Genomic DNA, 16,590 nt, shown 5'->3' on the forward strand with positions numbered 1-16,590 from the left:
GAATGTAACAAATCTGTATATTTCCAATACTTTCCTGAATAATCTGATTCGTTGTCTGTCCTTTTTCTACTTATGTTTGGTTTCTTAAATTTATTCTTGGCTTTTGTACTTCTTATACTAACATCTTCTAGCACACTATTAGCACTTTAATCAGCCATTCTGTGAATCAGATTATTGATGGGTAAAGTTACAGGAACGATCATTCAGATCCATTGATTTTCCAAACAGTGGCATGTGTCACAGAAAAGATTAGTTTTATGTATTTTATGATGTTAGAGGGGGTTTATATAATAAATGCCCAATATTTTGTCATATCTGGTAGAGCATGAGCATACTGGGTAAATTGTGAAAATGTTGTCATAACTTTTTATGAGCAGTATATTGAGTTTCTTCAGTGGGAAATTAAGCTGCATGCAGGTAAAAAGCATGCAGGCTGTGGGAAAGGTAAACTCACCTGTCTGTTCATCAGTGCATTTGCCAAGAAGGTTTCCAGCAAGCAAGTTGATTGGGAAATGGCTCTTAGGAGGTATGTGGTTTAGTCTTTTGGACAGATAGTTTGACTATATTTTTCCCCAAGACTCAAATACAGGGCAATTTAGTTAATTGTAATTTGGGTATAATATCCGCCCGGTCCCCTCCATTATTATTTTTAGTTAGGGTTTAGGGTTAGGGTTAGGGTTAGGGTTAGGGTTGGGATTATGGCTGGGGTTAGGGCTAGGGTTGGGGTTAGGGTTGGAGTTAAGGTTAGGGTTAGGGTTAGGGGAAGGGGGGACCGGGCGGATATTTTTCCGTAATTTGTTTGTGGTGATTATTAATAGGGTTGTTTATTTGTTTGTATTTAGATATACATGTAAGTGGTGTTGTATATTAGTGCATAATCAGGTGCTATAACTTGTTTTACTTGGTTATAGGATACTTGGGTGTGTGTATAGTGTAGTTTTCGGTTGTGTAACTGACCGTATTAGAGGGTTAAGCATAATTTGGGTTGTTGTGTGCCAGGAGTAAATATGGTACAAAACAAGGGGTTAAGGTTAATTTGGTTTATTGTGTTACAATAGTTTTTATAAGTGTCAGACGGGCTTGATAACAAGGTGGTAGTTTATTGCCATAATTATATTAAGTGAGCCTATTTGTAGACATTTTTGTTTCAGCCTTTTGGGTTTGAGCGTGAGCCAGAACCATGAGAACCTTTGGGTTTGAGCGTGAGCCAGAACCATGAGAAGTATGTGAGCTATGAGAGCTATGATAGCTATGTGAGCTATAACTGGGAGTGAGGGATGATTCAGATGTGACCAGCGGGACTGTAAGAGAACCATCTGCAAGAGATGTCTACAGACTACCGTGGTGGCGGACTGTGATTAGGATATCTGCAAGAGATGTCAACAGCCAACCATCCATGATGTGCTAGTGTATGGTCGTCATCAAGATATTGATAGTATTCGCAATGACAGTGAATTTCAGACGAGTTTATACTGATACAACCTGAACTGGTTTAAAATGATTATTTAACTAAGGCTCGAACATGGACTAGAAGCTAGTTGGCTCAGACTGGTTTACCATGGACACCAGAATACAGTTTTTTGGGGGGTTTAATTTAAGGTTGGGGTAGTGATGTGTTTGGAGTGAAATCGTCATTTTGTATATTTATATTTTGTATATAAATTTGTTGAAATGTTTTGTTGTTTGACTTGTTTCTTGGACAATGTCATACTGATAGTCAATCTCTCGTCCATCTGTGACAGCATGAGACCATATAATATTGTAATGTTTAGGCTTGGATTTTATAGTTAATATCACGTTATGTAATATTTGGGGAGGGGTTAAAAAATAATAATGTTATATTGTATTTTGGGATACCATTTGAAAAGATAATTAAATTAGAATTGTTTATTTTATTTACTTAATTTTTGTTGTAGCGATGTATAATTTTCGGCAATATTCGGCTATAATTAAGTTTGTCGATAATCTTCGTTATTTCTACAAAGAATTGTTAGGACAGGTTAACCAATCATCATGTCCGATTAATGTCATGTCATTAATTTGGACCAATGAGTAATTCCATGTATTAATGCTAGATTTGTCCATCAGTTTACTCACTTCTGATTGTTCAACCACAGGTACATGTACATGTACAACATGTGTGTATGTTGATTGTGTTTTTTTATTTGTAGATTTTGAATGGCTCTCTCTCCGTTATTATTCCAAATTGTTTTTAGATTTATTATATGAGAACCGATGATAAGCTATTTATTTATTGTGTAGTTCATTAACCAAATGGTAGTGTATTTTTGTTAGTTGTCACCGTCTTACATTGCATTACCGTAAACCTTAAAATTATTGTTAGGCATATTTTGTATTGACACTTGAGAGGTTACTAAAATATTTTTGAAAGGAGATTATTGGAATTTCAGAGAGGAATTGAGTGAAGGAAATATTATTTCTATCTCGTAAATTTCCAAGTATTCTACGTTTTTGAATCTTGTGGTTTCACGAGTGGGAATGAATGTTTAGGTACGTTTTCGATGTTTGCGATTGATTTTCATTCTCTTAGAATAAACAAATGGTAATCCATATTGGGATTCTTATTGTTTCATTGAATGGTGGCTGAGTTGTGGGAAATTTGAATAACTATTATGTAACCTGGATCTCTCAATGTCAATCATGAAATCTATTAAAATTTTAATTATTTTGCTGGGTAACTGTAATTGATTTTTATGATCTACTGAAACCCTTAAATAAACACTGTGAAAAAGGACAACTTATGTGATTATTTTATTAGTTAGTGAGAAAGGTTAATCATGAGTTTACATATTGAAATTTAATTTTTGAAGTCTACGACCGAAAGGGGTAGCCGAACCCAGCAAGGAATTTTTAGAACTGTATTTAATTCTAGCACCGGTCTATAAGTGGGCACGTGCTGAGAAAGCGAAATCGTTACATTATTATTATTATTGAGGTGTCAAATAGATTATGTAACCGTTCATTCACATCAGAAGATAGAAAATGGCTTAGCCAAAATTTTAGCCACTTGCAAATTTTATTAGCCATTATTTGTATTAAAAGTATTTTTAATTAGCCAATGGCTAATTTGGCTACCAACAGCATGAGCCCTGAATGTTTTCAGTGTGTTTTGGGAAGTGGGTGTTAGGAAAGAAGTTACTGATTGCCAACTTAACTGTACTTTTAAAAAGTGCTTCACCTATCATTTATTCAGTTAAATAGTACAGTTGATTCTGTCAATGGGCATCTTCTTTGATCGGCCTAGAAGCTTGCATTTGATTGCTTGGCACGGGAATCCCGTTACGCGTAAGCGCCTTCCTGACGGGCTAATCCCAGTAGATGTGGTAAAATTACTAAACACCAATCGTGAGCAGACGACTGGTACAAATTTAGGAAGTGTTTTACCTGTCATAGCGATTAGGTGTGCTTGATATACTGGTACACAAGTTGTTTGCAAGAGGTAGTCGACTGCCACGCTCGTACTTGTGATAATTGTTTTTCTAAAGCACTTCAAATCAAGGCGTAGCGGCAGTTGACCCCTCCATACGGCGTGATTGACAGCCACGCTGGACCAATCATGTTTTGCAGTTGAAAAACCGCGGGCCCAACTTTGCTTGGATGCCATTAGGTTAGACAACATAATTTTGTTCGATGTGTAACGTTTTTGTATATACTACTCAAAAGAATTTAAGGGTCAAAAATTTATAACCAAATAAGTTTCAGAGTGTATTAGATTGATGATGTAAACTACACCAAATGTTTTATTTATTGTTCCATATTTACAAAAAAACACAAATAAACGTCACTGTATACAAGAAAGTCACATGACATGCTGTCAAAGTTGAAGGTTGTCAAACATGGATTTTACACATTAGAACATTCGTTTAATAGTGTCTGAATCCACCCTGGCGCGAATACACTCGACACATCGTTGCCTCATGCTGTTGATGTCTGAACAACTTGTGGGGAATGGCCTGCCACTCTGCCATAAGAAGTTGACCCAGATCATGAAGGTTGACCGGAGGGGCATGGTTATCCCGAACTCTCCTGCCTAATTCGTCCCAGGCGTGCTCTATTGGGGCCAAGTCAGGCGAATATGCTGGCCAATCCATCCTGGTGATACCTTGTTGTCTGAGAAAGTCCGTTACCACCCTGGCGCGGTGGGTCTGGCATTGTCATCCTGCAGAACTGCCCCGCCGCCAATCTGCTGAAGGCCTGGGAGAACCAACGGCCGGATAATCTCATTCAGATAGCGGATTCCATTCAGATTGCCATCCACCACATAGAGGGGGATCCTGTGGTGGATAGAGATGCCGGCCCACACCATGACGCTGCCACAACCGAACCGGTGACGTTGTCTAATGTTAACGTCAGCGAAGCGCTCCCCAGGACGTCTGTAGACACGAACCCGACCGTCGTTGAACTGGAGACTAAACCTGGACTCATCAGTGAACATGTTGCCACCGCAGATGAAGCGTGCACCAGTGACGTCTGGCCGTTCTGTGGCGTGGTAGGAGTGGTGGTCGAACAGCCTGGCGACGGCAGCGTAGATTATTGGCTCTCAGACGATTGCGTATGGTTTGATCAGACACTCGAGTTCCAGTCGCAGTCCGCAGATTGTCACGTAATCGGCGTGCAGTGGTTGTGCGTTGACGTAGAGCCATATTGGTGATGTAGCGGTCCTCTCTATTTGTAGTGCTTCGAGGTCTTCCCGAACGTGGACGATTTCGAACAGAATTCGTTGCTTGGTACCGTTGCCACAGTCGGCCAACGACACTCTGACACCAAGTCTCAGAGCAACATTTCTTTGCGTATTGCCATCCTGAAGCCTAGCAATAGCCCTTCCTCGATCTTCGATAGTCAGTTGAAGTCGTACCATTGTCGAATTTGGAGTGTGCACCGTACACGAACGCAAGCTCCAATTATACGGAAATTCAGCATTGGGAACATGGAATACACGTGCAAAGCGTGCAAATGAAGCGCTTTGTGAAAAAGCAAGTTATGGGCACTTAAGACCTTTCGCTTTCGCCCTAGTTTACGTGCAAATGTAAGCATGTTTTCGCCATTAGTGTTCAACTTAATGGTTTCTGCCAGAGGGTACTGAGGTTAAACTTATGTACCCTAAAATCTTGGAAATTAATAGATATATCTTTTAATGTTTAGATAAATGATAGTAAAAGAACTGCAGTTTATAAATGGTCATGCATGTGTGCTTGAAATGTAATGTCCTAACCCTAATTTCGAAACATTTCAAACCCATAACCACCTAGATGAGGCACTTACATCTGTTTTGTTTTTATTACCTACCCTAAATATGATTTTCTTTTGGAGACAGTAGTTTTTCATCATTATTTTATACCCCAAATTTTAGCAAAGCATAGGCATTTTTTTTCTTCCACATGTCATCTTATATATGTAGCTTTGTGCAACGTTCTAATAGAAATCAAATAACATCATTAAAGTTAAATACATTGTTTACTACTTTTCTTAATTTACTGCTATGCTTTTTAATTCTATACTTTTAGTCACACTGATTTTGTTTCCTGTTAATTTAATTTTAGGAAAATTAAATTAACTTTAAATTAATACAACGATATGTAATTAAGTTACAGACTAATGTACTTTTTCAAATGGATGTGAAATACTTAACATGTTTGTTTTTATATATTTCAGCAACTGGACCAATGGATGTGGAGTCACTGATTAGATGTCGAAAATGAGATTCTGAAGACAAACTGTTAAACAAATTACATTGTATCTTGATATTGAGAACAGAATGATAGAAATAATAGAACAGTTTCAACTGATATGTGAAAGAGAAACTGCGGCAGGGAGTGAAATTACTGCTGAGAATGAAACACTTTCAAAAATTTCATTTAATACAATATTTTATAGTTTTTTGTGTTTGACATATTGCTGCTAAGGAGTAATTAAAACTTCCAAGACTTGGGATTCAGTTTGACACCACCCATCAAATGGTAATCCTTAATTGCTCAGTTGACTGTACAAGTTTCAAGGATTTGGAGATGGATGCCACAGAAAGAAATTTTTTTTATTAATATATTTACCTGTACCAGATTGCATGGGGATTAATATGTAAAGACCCTCTCTTTGAGAAAAAAGAAAATGTTAGGAAGTATTCTCGTAATAAACATTAAACAAATTGTGCGAACTGCAATCTGTGGTTTAGTTTCATGTTGTGTGTGTGTGTGTGTGTGTGTGTGTGTGTGTGTGTGTGTGTGTGTGTGTGTGTGTGTGTGTGTGTGTGTGTGTGTGTGTGTGTGTGTGTGTGTGTGTGTGTGTGTGTGTGTGTGTATGTATATATATACTCTTCAAAAGAAGAAACGCAAAACCACATTGTCGTAACATTTGGAGAATTGATTTAATTATTGAATGGTGAGTCCGATAATTACCAAATGTTGCAGGATTGTTCACAATTCACTCTAGTCCATTGTGAGTAAGTGATAGGACACACCACCAAGGTCAAGGTCATCTGGAGTCAATACCGGGTGTGGCCACCGCGTGTGTTGACAACTGCCTGGCACCGCCTGCCCATTGAAGCAACCAGAGTACAGATGACGTCCCGGGGGATGGTGGCCCACTCGGCCTGCAAGGGGCTGTGGTTGTCGCTGTCGGAGGCGTCGGTCCAACTCGTCCCATAGATTCTCAATTGGGTTCAAATCCGGTGATGTCGGTGGCCAAGGAAGGACATTAATGTTGTTGTTCTGTAGGAAAGCCGTTGTGAGACGTGCTGTGTGAGGCCTGGCGTTGTCATGTTGGAACACTGCGTTGGCGTTGGCCATAACTGGAACGATGTGTGGCCGGAGGATCTGGTCAATGTAGCCCTGTGCATTCAGGTTGCCCTGCACGTGGACCAGGTCAGTTCTGCCAGTGTGTGAGATGGCTGCCCACACCATGACACTACCCCCGCCGAATCTGTCCACTTCCTGCACGCAGTTTGCCGCATAACGTTCACCACGACGCCTATACACGCGACATCTTCCATCATGACGTCGGAGGAGAAATCGGGACTCGTCACTGAACCACACCTGTCTCCATCGCAGTTGAGGCCATTGTCGATGAATCTGGCACCACTGCAGTCGGAGTCGATGGTGTTGTGGTGTTAAGATGACACCTCGAACTGGACGTCTGGCACGAATTCTGATGGTACGCGTAGGATCAACACGTCGTGTCTGTGCACAGGGCAACGGAAAGGGGTCGACCTCTTTTCCGTCCGACTGCCATCGATTCACGCTTCGGACATGTTTAACACTCCACTCTTTTCTGAGGGATGGGGTTTTTTGTAGTGTTGTCTACCGTTTCCTCTCCCTGGGGAGATGTTTTTCCTCCCTTTCATGGGGATGAGTTTTTCTTTTGGGAAGCCCCTTTTTATTCCCAAAAGTTTTTTGACTCCTTGTTACCGTATGTCGTGGTTCGTCCTATCTCCATGTCATTACTTCAAAGGAGCTTTTTGGGTACGGGTAAGTCCTCTATTTTCTTACCTCCTCCCATTAATGTTGAATTCACGTGCTCTAACGGTGTCATTGCACGTCCATTATAGCATATTTGTTGTGCTAGCACAGTAAGTTGAATAAGACTATTAGAAAACTTGTTTCTAATTTTCATTATTATTCATACTTACCTAGTGCTAGCACAACAAATATGCTATTCAACCTGAGTCATACCTACACACTGCAGAATTCTCTCCCTTGCCGGATATGCGCAATGCTATCCTTGCACGGGCTACCTGTAACTTCATTCTCGGTTCAAAGTCCACCCACCGAGGGAAAGCCTCATAGGGGTGGGTGGGAGGTATAGTTTGTTGTGCTAGCACTAGGTAAGTATGAATAATAATGAAAATTAGAAACAAATTTTCTAATTAACACACACACACCAGGCGCGGATTTAGTGGGGGGCCCAAGGGGCCCGGGCCCCCCCCTATTTTTGGGGTCAAGTTATTAATTTTTTTTAACTATAGCATACATTAGAGTGGAATTAGCCTACACAAAAATGCACTTATTTCCCAAGAGTCTTTAAATTATATTTTGTTTCGATATTTCTTCCCATTTACCGGCAGCCGCAGTCAACGGAAAACCAGCCTAATATGGGAAGGAGAGATGACCACTTTAACTTTTAAAAAAAAGAAGAGACCAGAGTTTATGAAATTTTGAAGATAACAAAAACAGTATGACAATACCAAAAACATACGTTAATATAGCTATTTTGTTACTCAGATGCAAGGAAATCGCGTTTCAGGCCACTTAAATTTCAAAATTTCGCGGGGGAGCATGCCCCTGGACCCCCCTATTTAAAAATCCTGGATCCGTGCCTGCACACACATTAAAAATAATCCATAAATGCTGAATGAAAATAGGCCATGGTGTCCTCCGACAATATTTACGTTTTTGTGGATACGATCACATGACAGATTGGGATTTCCCTCCACATTTTTTAATCTATAATTAAATGGGTCATTTGGTTAATCATGTTATTACAATTATGTTTGTTGGAGAAAAAGTTGAAATTAGGGTGGATTTTTTAAATTATTGTTAGATATAGAATTTACAACAAAAATAATATAAAGATTAAATTTTCATTTATTTAATTATTTGTATTTCAAATAATTTAACACTGAACATTTCATCCCTTTTCCTAAAGCGTTGATTGTATTGTTCTGAAACATAATACACATATTCTCTTGGTAGTCTCCACAAAATAATAAAGATGTCTAAACTTGTAAAAACGTTTGTTTTTTTGTTTTGTTTTTTAAATTAATGAGATTGTAAAATTGAAATAGAAATCTTGATTGGTTAATTCTGAAACTTAATACCTGTATTCTACAATGATTCTCTGGAGATATCTTCACAAACTAATAGATAAAATTAACATATCTACTTTTATTATAGATTATTTTATTTTATTTCTTTAATGTTAAGACTTTAACATAACTGTCCAGCCATTCAAATATAATTTTCTTTCAGTCATACTCCATCTGCTCAGATGGTCTGAAACTAGTGGACTTTGATCCATTACCTGCTGTAATGAGATGGAACAGCAGCAGTGTTTGTTCAAGGAGACCAGATACGTCATAATCTCTCCACCAAAGTTGTCTTTAAGGACACCACAAAAAAAATAAAATACTGTTTTGTTTAATGACACCACTACAATACTTTGATTTATTGATGAATGACCAATTTAACAGAATTACAGATAAAAGTTTTTTTCTGGTTAAAATTGACTTCCTAAAAAAGACTGCCTTGGTGCCCTTTGAAAATGTATGAACGTAGCCTTTGTGCCTTTTAGGTTAGCCTTGGTGCCCTTCATTTCCTAGATTTTTAAAGGCTATTATAGCCTGCCCTTTTAACACCGAATTTCGAGGCCTGATATTTATTACTATTTTTTATCTGCCTATGCCTCTAGAACAGATAAAGCTTTGTGAGTACATTTTGTGTGACAGTAGGATAACTAATGGGGGAGGGGGGGGGTGAGATTGGGTTGTGGGGACCAGAAGCTTCAAGTTTGATTCCCAACAGTTGTTGCTACAACACCAGGGCTTCTAGCTTTGTGAGTACATTTTGTGTGACAGTAGGATAACTAATGGGGGGGGGGGGGGGGGGTGAGATTGGGTTGTGGGGGCCAGAAGCTTCAAGTTTGATTCCCAACAGTTGTTGACAGTAGGATAACTAATGGGTGGGGGGGGGGGGGGGGAGATTGGTGGGGGCCAGAAGCTTCAAGTTTGATTCCCAACAGTTGTTGACAGTAGGATAACTAATGGGGGATGGGGGGGGGGGGGGGGGGGGGGTGAGATTGGGTTGTGGGGGCCAGAAGCTTCAAGTTTGATTCCCAACAGTTGTTGACAGTAGGATAACTAATGGGGGAGGGGTGAGGGGGGGTGAGATTGGGTTGTGGGGGCCAGAAGCTTCAAGTTTGATTCCCAACAGTTGTTGACAGTAGGATAACTAATGGGGGAGGGGTGAGGGGGGGTGAGATTGGGTTGTGGGGGCCAGAAGCTTCAAGTTTGATTCCCAACAGTTGTTGCTGCAACACCAGGGCTTCTAGCTTTGTGAGTACATTTTGTGTGACAGTAGGATAACTAATGGGGGGGGGGGGGGGGGGGGAGATTGGGTTGTGGGGGCCAGAAGCTTCAAGTTTGATTCCCAACAGTTGTTGCTGCAACACCAGGGCTTCTAGCTTTGTGAGTACATTTTGTGTGACAGTAGGATAACTAATGGGGGGGGAGATTGGGTTGTGGGGGCCAGAAGCTTCAAGTTTGATTCCCAACAGTTGTTGACAGAGGATAACATTTTGTGTGACAGTAGGATAACTAATGGGGGGGGGGGGGGGTGAGATTGGGTTGTGGGGCCAGAAGCTTCAAGTTTGATTCCCAACAGTTGTTGACAGTAGGATAACTAATGGGGGCCAGAAGGGGGCAACACCAGGGGGGGGTGAGATTGGGTTGTGGGGGCCAGAAGCTTCAAGTTTGATTCCCAACAGTTGTTGACAGTAGGATAACTAATGGGGGAGGGGTGAGGGGGGGTGAGATTGGGTTGTGGGGGCCAGAAGCTTCAAGTTTGATTCCCACAGTTGTTGTTGACAGTACATTTTGTGTGACAGTAGGATAACTAATGGGGGGGGGGGGGGGGAGATTGGGTTGTGGGGGCCAGAAGCTTCAAGTTTGATTAACTAAGTAGGATAACTAATGGGGGGGGGGGGGGGGGTGAGATTGGGTTGTGGGGGCCAGAAGCTTCAAGTTTGATTCCCAACAGTTGTTGACAGTAGGATAACTAATGGGGGAGGGGTGAGGGGGGGTGAGATTGGGTTGTGGGGGCCAGAAGCTTCAAGTTTGATTCCCAACAGTTGTTGACAGTCCCAGGGGTGAGGGGGGGTGAGATTGGGTTGTGGGGGCCAGAAGCTTCAAGTTTGATTCCCAACAGTGTTGCTGCAACACCAGGGCTTCTAGTTGTGAGTACAGTGACAGTAGGATAACTAATGGGGGAGGGGTGAGGGGGGGTGAGATTGGGTTGTGGGGGCCAGAAGCTTCAAGTTTGATTCCCAACAGTTGTTGACAGTAGGATAACTAATGGGGGAGGGGTGAGGGGGGGTGAGATTGGGTTGTGGGGGCCAGAAGCTTCAAGTTTGATTCCCAACAGTTGTTGACAGTAGGATAACTAATGGGGGAGGGGGGGGGGGGGTGAGATTGGGTTGTGGGGGCCAGAAGCTTCAAGTTTGATTCCCAACAGTTTGTTGACAGTAGGATAACTAACGGGGGAGGGGGGGGGGGGTGAGATTGGGTTGTGGGGGCCAGAAGCTTAAGTTTGATTCCCAACAGTTGCTGCTACAACACCAGGGCTTCTAGAATTTTATAAAAATCCACTAGCCATGGGATATGTGATTTTAAAAAAGTACTAGCCATGATTAAAAATTCACTAGCCCTACTTTAAATAAATACAATTTTACTAATACCGTAGTAATAATCAGATACCTAAAGAGGAAGATTGAGCTTAAAAATCCTTAGATTGGGGTGGAAAGAGTGGGCAGGATATTCATGTTTACAAAATAAGTAAATGCAGCATTTGACAAGGGTTTTTTTTCCACTAGCCGTTGGGCTAGTTATAGTAATTATTTACTAGCCCAACACTGAATATCATTAGCCATGGGAGTGGGGCTACCATAATCTAGAAGCCCTGTACAACACATGAGTTTATAATTTATTTAAACACTGTGTTGTACTGGCTTAATTGGCAAATATTTTTTGTACTTTTTGGTCTTTGTCCTATTTTTCAAGAGTAGCCTATGTGGCGACAGCGGGTTTCCTCTTCAAAACAGTGTCAAAATGACCATATGTTTGACGTCCAATAGCCAATAATAAGATAAAAAATCAATGTGCTCTAGTGGCATCGTTAAATAAAACAAACTTTACTTTTTTTGGTCCTATTTTTCCTACTTTTTCTTCAGAATACTTAGTTTTTCGTACTTTTTTGTTTGAAAATGCCACGAATTGCTGTTAAAGTGTGCATATTCCTTGTGTTATTATAAAAGTCATCAGTTATGGGAATTATTTTAATTTTTCTTGGCAGCAAGATACATCTTCCAATTTGTGGCACCATATAATCTTAACGTATTAAAATTACACCCTCAAAGTCAACATATTTTCCAATGATTAACATAATTATAATGTACAATGTGTATGTATGACTTCAGAATCTATAATACATTATGGAAAACTTAAATTAATCATGTTAACTCTGTTTTACTGTACATCAGCATTCCTATGCATGTAAATATGTATATTGATTAATATAGTGTACAGTAATTTGAAATAACTGTATAACGTGACTGTTTCACATTATTTTTGATAGAACACAAAATACATGTACAAACTGAGCACCACATAAAAAGGTGTTTTGAGCATGAATAATGTCGCTACGTACTGTTTCAGTCCTACTTTTGTCCTACATTTTCTATATTTTCATTCCTAATTGTGTCCAACTTTTTCAAAAGGGTGTGCTGGACAGCCTGATTTTATAAAGAGGGGATGCCCCCCAAACGTAAACAACCCTAATATGTCTTGTCAGAACGAAGTATACATAACTGGAGGCCCAAAGATGTGGTCCCCACCAACTCGCCCCTGGCTATGCCAGTTGTGATTTTTTTTTTTTTTTTTTTTTTTAATTTCGTGTATGGCTTTGGTTTCATAAATAGGGCAAGTGCCATATATCGGTTGGTTCAAGCAGTGCAGCTATGTAAGAATACACCCACATAAACTTCGCAATCCCACAATCTAAACCACTGCTTGCATAATTTTTGCACATGCAACTGTATCCTGCTATAGTTTTGTAACCTTTTGTGCATAAAATTATAATACACTGATAGCATTCCCCCACACCTTGTATTTTAATGTTACTGCTCACCCCCCCCCCCCCCCCCTCCTTTTAAAAAAAACTAACAAAACATTTAACGCAACCTGACCGAAAATAAAAGACGCCACGCTTTTAAACAAGTCGAGGTCGGGTCATCGCCGCGCCTTCTATTCACTTGTTCCTCGGCATATCGGGATTCCATAAATATAAAAGTCGAACAACAACAACAACAAAAATTAAGATGAAAAAGAAGAAGAAAAAACGAAACAAGACATTTTAATTTGTCAGTTCTGACAAAAGTTAACAGGATGTTTTCAATCATCTTTTGCTTGCATTCGACGTTCGTCACTTCCAGGTTCTTGTGCTTCGATTTACTGAAGTAAAAATCGTTTCATCGATTTAAATCACGTTGTCATCGTAAATGTACCCTGTAATGAAACACTTGAATGTCTACTTTTGTCGGCTTTTTAATTAAACAACGATATTTCTAAATACATTAAGGTGAAAACTTAATCGGCAGATCGGTTGATTTTGCTATTGACCTATGCGAATCGGCAGCCATTATTGAAAGTTTGTCTAACCTTGCATCACGTGTGACGGGGGGTATGGTTAACTCGTCATACGGAGGGGTCAAATGATTTAAGGCGCTTCCACGTCGTCAAAGCGCTTAATTTACAGACCAAGGCGTGTCGGGCCACTACGCCTAACGGCCCTGGAGAAACCCCTGGTTTAATGAGATTGGGCTGTTTGAACATACCTTGAGAATATGACCTTTTGGATACTGGTCCAGTAACGACTTGAGCTGTTTAATTAGATTGGTCTGTTTGAACTCACCTTGAGAATATGACCTTTTGGATACTGGTCCAGTAACGACTTGAGCTGTTTAATTAGATTGGTCTGTTTCAACTCACCTTGAGAATCTGTCCTTTTGGATACTGGTCCAGTACTGACTTGAGCTGTTTAATGAGACTGGGCTGTTTGAACTTACCTTGAGAATCTGTCCTTTTGGATACTGGTCCAGTACCGACTTGAGCTGTTTAATGAGACTGGGCTGTTTGAACTTACCTTGAGAATCTGTCCTTTTGGATACTGGTCCAGTACCGATTTGAGCTGTTTAATGAGACTGGGTTGTCTCATACATGCAAGGCCCTCCTTCATCCTAGGTTGCTCCACAGAGGCTGCAATGGATACAATTATTGATGTAGGTGTGATATTAAACACCTAGCTAAAAGATCATGAATGTGACTAACTGATCCAAAAAAGAAATCAAAACAAAAGAAAATTAATATAAATTAATTAATTAAATAAATAATTCATTCATGGCAGTAATTACATGTATAATATAGGTGGTTTTCCCCTAGGGCCTTTTTAAAGATGTATATGCTTAGAAAATATGCTTAATAAATATATAGAGAAACATAATATAATGCTAATCAAAATTGGAGCACTTATAAGTTATATGAATAGGCAGGGATTTACCGGACGCACAAAACTTGCGTATAGGACGCACTAAAAATTAACTGGAGACGCAAAAATAGAGATACTGCGTCCCGTGGGACGCATAAAATATCTGACATTTTCAGTAACCCTGTCCACTATCAAAGATCGATCATTCTGTGTAACACACTATTTCTTTTCTACCTATAAACTGCGTATTCAAATGGGGATTCCCCATATCGAAAACAAAAAGTTTTAATCTCTGGGAACACTGCGTCTTTATCCTTTGCTGCGCTTAATCGTGTAAAGTTGGTGATTTCCGGAAAGAGATCGCGGATTTGAGATCATTCGGAACTTCTCGTCAACAGGCCGAACACAATCGGAAATTCCCGGGCGAATAAAACAAATTGGTTAAATGTTCTGATTTGCATTAACAAACAAGTAGCACGATTCATAAACAACGCATGGTATTGTGAGTGTCATTTAGCTTGCAGGAAATGGTTCAAATAATTATACAGATCAAAGTGAAATGTTGATTTTGAAAGAATAAACAATGAATACCGACATTGATTTCCCGAAAGGAAAAACAACAACACAGCTTGTTAAATTTACTTTAATGAAACATATACAGTATACACGTGATTTGTTGTCTGCAGCTCTCTGTCATTTGTGTGGTTTTGGGACCCTTTGTTTTCAGGTTGGGACCCCCAGAAAAGAAAGAGGTGAGTCCAAGGGACTCCCATTTCAGAAAAACAAGGTAAATCCCTGAATAGGGTTGTTTTTTCTTCAAATACTTGCATATAGGTACTATATGTGTATATTTAACTTAATGTACATTACTATGATTTCAAAGTGATTATTAAAAGTACATTTTCAAAGTGATTATTAAAAGTACATTTTAAGTTAATATTTAATGTAACAGCGAGTATAAATATCTATTCAAATTGATTAAACTAAAAAATAACTTGCTACTTTCAATGTAAATAAATTTATAATATTTACAAAAATATAATTAGTCTTTGCGATCTAATATATCCTGCCATACATATAAAAACAGTTTTTCAAAACCTTCATATGTAACCTGTGGACCCATACAAGATGGATTATTATATAGTTATACAATAAACGTGTACCCATAATGGCCTCCGTGTCGTTAGTCACTGCTGATCAATGTATATTCATCAACACATCCATTCCTGAAAGGCAAAGTTGGAATTTGTTAATTTCTTACTGATTTGTTAAAAATAACTATAAATACTAATGACACATGCTAGCTCTAAGTGTTTACATCCAGCAATGGTGTTTTATGTAAACTATCTCTGGCTGGGTGTTTTGGCTTACAAAGAAATAACAACCCTGGCAGAAGTAGCTAGAAGTAATTATTTATGCATCACAATGACCAGTGCGTTGGTGGTAATCTGAGATGGACTGCCGACAATGGAAGTGTGTAGTGCTTAGACATCTGGAATGTGTGTGTGTTGTTAACTAGTTGCTGAATAAATGCCGGTTATGTAAATAGTTTAATCAGAAGTGATAGCAGAGTTCATTTAGTTCTACAGAAGAAACACGCAGCTGAGAAAATATTAACTGAACAGAGACATAGAGAAACTAGTTAAACAGGAAAGTTGGTTTCCCTTATTTTAGTCTGAATAGTTACTATGTGTACTAGAGAAAAAATAATATAATTAAATTAATTTGCCGGGGGCAGGACGTAGCCCAGTAGTAAAGTGCTGGCCTGGTGTACGGTCAGTCTAGGATCGATCCCTGTTAGTGGAATCATTGGAATATTTCTCGTTCCAGCGAGTGCTTCACAACTGGTGTTACAGACCATGATATGTACTATCCTGTCTGTGGGATGATGCATATATTAAAGATCCCTTGGTGCTAATAACAAAATAGTTGCCCATATAGTCCTCTCTAAAATATATTTGTGGTCATTAACTACATGTCTGACACCACATACCTGTAGCTGTGTTGAGTGTGTCATTAAATATAAAATTCCTTTCTTTGTTTGTTTCTTTTTTTTTTTTAAACATGGCTCCCATATGCAACAACCTTAGTTAAAAATTATGGTCTAGCTATGTCTGTATTTTGTAGACAATTTGAATATTATATAAAAAATAAATTTAAGTTGCAATTTAAAATGAAAATGCCTGGGAATTGTTTATTGTAAAAAGGATACCGGCCCAAAGATGATAAATGTTTTATGATCATACACAATAAAATATTTTAATTTACTTAGCATAGAGGGAAATTAGTTTATATTATTTCAAAGGCATCATCACAGGATTGT

At 39.2% G+C, this 16,590-nt stretch overlaps 2 long non-coding RNA genes across 2 annotated transcripts; one reads left to right on the plus strand and one right to left on the minus strand.

Annotated features, from left to right (window-relative positions):
* The first annotated feature begins 402 nt into the window (after positions 1–402).
* LOC121382553 lies at positions 403–1,675 on the plus strand. The gene is made up of 2 exons (XR_005959177.1): positions 403–526; positions 1,152–1,675. It is a non-coding gene; the product is annotated as an uncharacterized LOC121382553 (long non-coding RNA).
* An 11,446-nt stretch (positions 1,676–13,121) lies between these two features.
* LOC121384478 lies at positions 13,122–15,830 on the minus strand. Its single transcript, XR_005959391.1, has 3 exons — positions 15,431–15,830; positions 13,926–14,038; positions 13,122–13,288 (listed from the first exon to the last, which is right to left on the minus strand). It is a non-coding gene; the product is annotated as an uncharacterized LOC121384478 (long non-coding RNA).
* Between the last annotated feature and the right edge of the window lie 760 nt (positions 15,831–16,590).

The sequence above is a fragment of the Gigantopelta aegis genome, chromosome 10 (genome assembly GCF_016097555.1).
Source record: "Gigantopelta aegis isolate Gae_Host chromosome 10, Gae_host_genome, whole genome shotgun sequence".
NCBI classification, from domain to species: domain Eukaryota; kingdom Metazoa; phylum Mollusca; class Gastropoda; order Neomphalida; family Peltospiridae; genus Gigantopelta; species Gigantopelta aegis.